This window comes from Lolium perenne, chromosome 4 (assembly GCF_019359855.2).
Source record: "Lolium perenne isolate Kyuss_39 chromosome 4, Kyuss_2.0, whole genome shotgun sequence".
NCBI lineage: Eukaryota > Viridiplantae > Streptophyta > Magnoliopsida > Poales > Poaceae > Lolium > Lolium perenne.
The window spans coordinates 400,944,386-400,950,852 of NC_067247.2; the positions used below are offsets into that span (position 1 = coordinate 400,944,386).

At 40.9% G+C, this 6,467-nt stretch overlaps 1 long non-coding RNA gene across 2 annotated transcripts; it reads left to right on the forward strand.

Annotated features, from left to right (window-relative positions):
• Positions 1 to 1,863: 1,863 nt before the first annotated feature.
• Positions 1,864 to 3,946, forward strand: LOC139830369 (uncharacterized). 2 transcript variants are annotated; one of them, XR_011742279.1, is made up of 3 exons: positions 1,864 to 1,917; positions 2,545 to 2,616; positions 3,782 to 3,946. It is a non-coding gene; the product is annotated as an uncharacterized lncRNA (long non-coding RNA). The 2 variants fall into 2 exon arrangements; XR_011742278.1 differs by lacking the exon at positions 3,782 to 3,946 and adding an exon at positions 3,307 to 3,372.
• The last annotated feature ends 2,521 nt before the right edge of the window (positions 3,947 to 6,467 follow it).

Sequence of the window (6,467 nt, forward strand, 5' to 3'; positions counted from 1 at the left end):
AATAAAGTCTCCAATTTTCTCCGTCGCCTCGCTAAACGCGCGGCAATCAATCTTTGATGAGCACTATTTACTTACTTTCTTCCTCCATCGCCCGCGTCGCCGGCCCGCATCCCCGCTCGCCGGCACGGCGCACCCACCCACTCGAGTCCCTCCCCGCGCACGGCCGTATCCCCGGCCACGGTCATATTATGCTCGTCCGCGGCATCAAGCGCCGCTCCAGCTGATCGATCGATCACCCGGGTAAAAGGTCGCCGGCATGGAGGCCTTCCAGCGTCGACGCACCTCGGTCAGCCCCTCCCCCTCCTCCCTCATCCTATGCCCTTCGTCTTCAACTGCCGATTTGCTCACGCCGGGGCTCATCCCCTTCCCTTAATTTGGTCCGGACTTAATTCGGAACACCGACCCAATTGGAGGGGACGCGCGCGCAGGCTGCCCAGTCCACTCCGGTCTTGAGCTAGCTCAAGGGAGACGTCGACCAGCCCCTGCAACCGCAAAAGGTATTTTCTTCCCTCCCCCACCCCCTGCCTCCTCTTCTGTACGTGTTACAGCCTAGTTAGATTCCCACGATTGAATCATCCGGCTAGCTGCCCATCTGTCGTGCTCCACGGTGAGAATGCAAGAGCAGTACTAGTACTGGGTAGGCGGAACCTGCTAGCATGCAAGTCTGGCCATCACGATTTCCTTTCTTGTCCTTTTCCCCTTTTGATGCTGAAAACAGAGGTTGCCAATGCTATCCGTGACAAGCATGGTGAAAAGTTCGTGCCGGACCTTCCTCTGGGGCGGGAGATGGAAGAGCTGTCCTCAGTTCCCAACACCCCGAACTCTAACACAGGAAGCATGATCGAGTGGAAAATGGTCCCAAGATCAGTCCGACGTCTTCGAGTACGCCAAGAGCCGTTAATTACATACCCACACTCATTGAAGGTGATGAAGCTAGCCGTCGGTACCATAACGGTGGACGCGAGTTCGTTGAACAAGTGCTGCAAGTTATTGTTTGCAAAGAGTTCATTTTTGATCTTCTCTAAAGCTCGAAAACATATTAACTAATGTATTGCATTTGTCAGAATATAATTGGATATGTACGGTATAAGTGGCATTTCAAATCAGCAAGTATTTTCCAAAAATGTGTATAGTAACTCTAAATTGCCTTGTGCATAATGTAAGATGTGCTGAACTTGAGTGATCTCGTACCTGGTTGATCAATGTGACGTAGACCAATGATAATTTAAGCCGCTAGGTATTTGTTGTCTCTGTATCAAGCATGTATAGAGAATTCATGCCTAACAAAGGAACATATATTTTTTTCCAATATATTATTGTGTTTGATGACTTCCTGGTTCGGTTCATTTAGGGACTGAATTTGTTTTGAGGGAAGTCGTGGTGCAAGTGTAGTTTGCTTGCCATCACAACCTTCTATTCTCTGTAACAGGAGGCTTGCCTATGCTGAATGAGCACGGTGCGATCTAGACAGTTTAACATCATGTTCCTTTTTCTTGCAGCCTTTTTGAGCTAGCATTTTCAAATCATAGTGCACTATTTTTGTGCACAGGAAGACCCTGGGCATGCCCATGATGGCCAGTACAGCAAGACCCATGGGTAAGTCTTGGTGCCAATTTTCCAGTGTAGAGTGAGCGAGTAGTAGTAGGTGTAACCGGCGATTTTGACCCTACTGTATTTCTCATGCAGGACTGCTCATGCTTTGAAGCCAAAGACTTCACTCCAAGAGCATACTACGTTGCGAGCAATACCAACTCAGAGTGCCACGAGGAGGTCGAGGCGTTGTCGCAAACTCGAGAGAGCATAACCTTACGCTGTCGTGTGTGGTTTTGCGGTGGATGTACTCCGTTGCGCGCCGTGGGTCGATACCATCTTCGGATGGCTTTGGTTAAGAATTTGCAAAGTTGAGATGTTTTCTTGGTATGGCTTTACTTGATTTCTCGTTGTTTTGCTCTTCTTCGCTCTAGACTATCAAGTGTAGGTAGCTTGTGCTATGTGATGATAAGCTAGCACGCAGTCTTACTTGTCTCCGTTTCTTTTTCTTTTTGTGGGGAGTAGGCTTGTCTTGCTTGGTCGCAAATTGACTCCTCCTAATATCTAAATCACTTCTACCATTCTAAACCTTTTGGACATACATACATATATTCTGCACATTCAGGTTCATTTTATCTGTTAATGTTCCTCCAGATTATACCACTGCTAGTATATTACATGATGATTATTAAATAACTGATTTTGGATTCCTCTTTTCCACCATGAGTGTATCAGCAGTGTAATCTATTCAGGTTCATTCTATATTATTAAATGATGGATTATCCAATATCCATTAACTCCTATCAAATCTATTAATTTGTACTAAATAAGTTATGTAGCTTCTAGCTCTTTTCATGGAACCTGAATAGATGGTACTCAAGTAAAATAATTTATTTTGTCAAATGGTCATATGTACGACAACTTGACAGTTTCTTGTTTTTAGTTCAGCTCATCTCTCGCTTCTTGTACACTATTTGGTGCAATGTTTTTCTAATCACACCATGTTCCTTGCAGGTTGCTTTGGCTCTTGGGGATGCGAGGCAGCAGCATCAACAAGAGGCAAGTGGAGTTAGACGTGGCTTGGAGGTACCAGCTAAAACCTCTAGCTAAAACCTCTGGCTTGAAAGTTCTAGTGGCCTAGCTTTTTCTTAAAACTCAACTTACATGCTCACAACAATGCCCTCCAGCTCAAAAAAAGCCCTCTGCTATTAACTTCCATCACCTTAAGTGATTCGTTTTCTCCCAAAATACTGGGTAAAAGGAATCTGTTCATGCTTTGGAAGGGAGTATTTTCTAGATATTTTGCATTCCTCCTATGTAGTTGGCAACTGAATTATGTACAGGAGATGGTCTTTTTTATTTTCTTTTGACCTGGAAATGGTATATTCACTTTATACTAGTGATGTGTGTGTTGAATTCGGAAGGCTGGGAGTTTGACCATTTTTATCAATAGAGCTACTGGACATTTATATGATTGATGATATCCTTTGCTAACTAGTACTAGAGATGATTTTCACAATTTAGACTAGGCATGATTTACATATGTCCTCGTAGTTTCGTGTCAAGCTACTTTCCGTCAAGACCTGAAAGCATTCCTTGTTAGGAAAAAATTACCTTTATGCATTTCCAGCTTTATGGGTGTGCGTAAAGCTTCGCAGCTAGATAGTTCTACATTTGTTGTAGTTCCAGTTATAATAGACAACAATTTTTCTACATGTGCGAATGAAATCTGAATCAGACCAGCTCTAGTGTTTGATAACTTGATCAAATTGACAGGTGGATAAGGAACCTTGGAGGAGTAGCTTTGAGTTATTGCCTGGACACAATCAGAAATACTCCCTCAGTCTCTTTTAATTGACTCGGATTTAGAACAACTTTGTACTAAATTTGAGTCAATTAAAATGACCGAGGGAGTACATAAGAAGCTGGTATAGTAACCGGCTTTTACTTCTTGGTTCTTTTCCACACGATAATTATACAATCCCTGGTCCTTTCACACTACATGACATGAAGGTACCAGCTTAGGTGAGGTCATGTAGTAAGAAACGATGGTAGCATATTCATCGTTAGTCTTGCATCTTAGCGAGCATCCCATTCAAGAAAAAAATATTTATATTTTTCATACTCTGCAATAGATAAGCACAAGTATTGCAATTCAATGCAGGAGTTTATTTTTTGTTCATCATCCTATAGGAATACAAATATGCTTATTTGCGGACTAAAGCACGACCAAAATTTGCGCTTTCTGCAGCTTTTCACTCTCCAAATGTTACCGGGATAAGTGTTGGACAAACGAGAACACTCAAGCTATTCTTAGTTAGCTTCAGGAATTGTATATCATGCTTTTCGGTAAATATTCAACATGGATTGATACTTTGTTCATTAAACATGTATATGAATCAAGTGCATTTGGATCTTTGTCTTGCTCGTGGTTTTATTTTAAAAAAGGCTCAGAGATCTAGCAAATATGTTTGAACAGCAACCAAGTACGTTCAGCATCAAAACTGTTCAATCGAAGCTTTGTTTTTGTTTTCATCGTAAATTTTCGAGTTAGAAATTTCCCTGTACCGAAGCTTTGTCGTTGTAGGGTTACGTATGCTCCAAGCTAGGATACATCAAGCTGCTAGCTTAGTAGTAGCACGTGCGCAGCTGAGAAGCGTGCCCACGGTATAGGATTCAGGAGTGAGGCATGCATGAACGAAAGCAATAAATAATTTAATTGATAGATGGATTGATATCGATTGATAGGGAACGGGCATCAGCAAGTCTACTTGTTGTTGACTTGGATGAAAAACCATATAGAGAATCCAATGATCTTATTTTCTTTTCTTTTTTGGTGATCTTCGCTTGATGTAAGGGCAGAAAATAGCTATGTAATGACTTGCAGTGGGGTTTGTCTATGCAATACTCTCTATTGCCAGTCCCCCTTTTGTACCTCCAAATTGATTTGCTGTTAAAAAATTGTACTAAAATATCTATGTACACTATGCAATTACTTTGAGTTGTTATCTGCACAGTGTGCACCATGATCGCCAGGGGATGTTTAACATTCTTTTGTTTTGTTATTTTTTTATCTACTCATTCCTTGTCTCTTTGCACAATATGTTCTTACGATCACAGGCTCAACTTGCACAGTTGCACCTAAAAAGAAAGATTGGTGTATATCATATATCTTTCCCTGGGTTGTTAATTCATATTAACAAATCCCTTGCATATGATTTGTGCGCAGACTAGACACATGTACCTGATTAAAGATGCAATAGTAGTAGTAAGACCTTGTGTATAACTGCTGCCATCACGGGAACAATTAATCACCAGTTCACCACCAAGTAGAGAGAGAATTTGTCTTTTTCAAATTTCAGAGCTTTATTGTCACTTCTTGCAAGGAAATTCCTGGGAATAGAATGTTAATACCTCCAGGTTTGCTGCCATAGCTAAGAGTTTTCTGCATTCATCAAGCATGACCATTTCTTGTCATGCAACGACTGAAAACTTGTGAGACCAAATATGTCCTGTCTACAACCTGGCAAGAAAGATGCTCTAATGTCACTTGAAACAGATTTGACAAGAATTTGTCTTAACGGCGAGGGACGCCCTCTCCTAGTTCTTCAACTTCTGCACTTCAGTCCAATTGATTTCATGAGCTTATGAAGTTCAAATTTAAATCATGGAAATCGAGGGTGCATCCAGATACCTTTCAACTATTGTCGTGGACTGAATTGTTTTGTGCGGATTTATTCATGATTTAATATGTTAGTGATTTGAACGTAGTATTTCATAAGGTGGGGATTCCCACGAAAATTACCAACACTCAGACTATTACCATTTGTTAACAGGGAAAAACTTTTCTTATAGTATGAATCATACTTATCCTGCAACTCTTTTGAAGAATGTGTATCAAACCATGAAATAAGGTACTCCCTCTGTCCCGTGAAGGATGTTTCAACTTTATTTAGGTACTCATGTATATAGACGAGTTTTAGGTAGACTCGGATCTAGACAAAGTTGAGACATCCTTTTCGGGATGGAGGGAGGAGTAAAAGATAAGCCTACTGTTAAAGACCTGATTTTATTGGCGAATAAGTAAATGTGGACAATAAATACCTAAGATATCTTAAGTTAGAAAGCATACAATGGGCTATCGATCCCAAACCTTGCATGACATCAACAAATGAGAGATTACAACATTCTTAAGACTAACTGCATCCGCCTGTTAATATAATGGCAATACCATTAGTCACAATCTCAAACGTAATTATTTGGGCACAAGTAGAATTGCAACCGCAAAATTATTCCAAGTTTAATCAATGCAGTTTTCACAGCATACCCTTGCTCCTGATGTGACTGGCAGTCGCCGTTTGCTTGATTTTAGAGCTTCAGTTGCCCGGAATAAGAATAGACTATTCTCCTTTTCAAGTGTTGGCAATGTAGCTTGTTGTAGCTGATCTGTAGTAGATATCCATCTTTGAACCTTTCATGAACGAATCAGTAGCTATATGTGACATCTATGTTAGTTTTTTCATGGTTCTTCTTCTTGCACTTGATAGGAATCATCGAGATCTGAAAATTTGGACTATATAGCCATTTTGGCTAACATGCACTTGGGCTGCATTTTTTATATTTCTCAGCGAGAACAGATTAATATGAAGTTTTATTTATATGTTTGCTATAAGCTATAAGAAACTTGCTTGTGTATAGCAAGGATGACCAAATCAGTCCTCGTGCTGCTATTTGGCACGGTGGAGCAGCTATTTGGCATAGGTCATACTAGATTTTTACTTGTGGGCTGAGTGCACTTATTGGATCAAACATGTTGCTTCATGATTGATTGCATATGCTAGATCTGCCTCTACTGTATGAGCTGTAGGTCGTCTACTACTGTTTTCCGATAACTTAATGGCTTGATCTAAACATGTATTGAGGTCTTTGGAACTAGT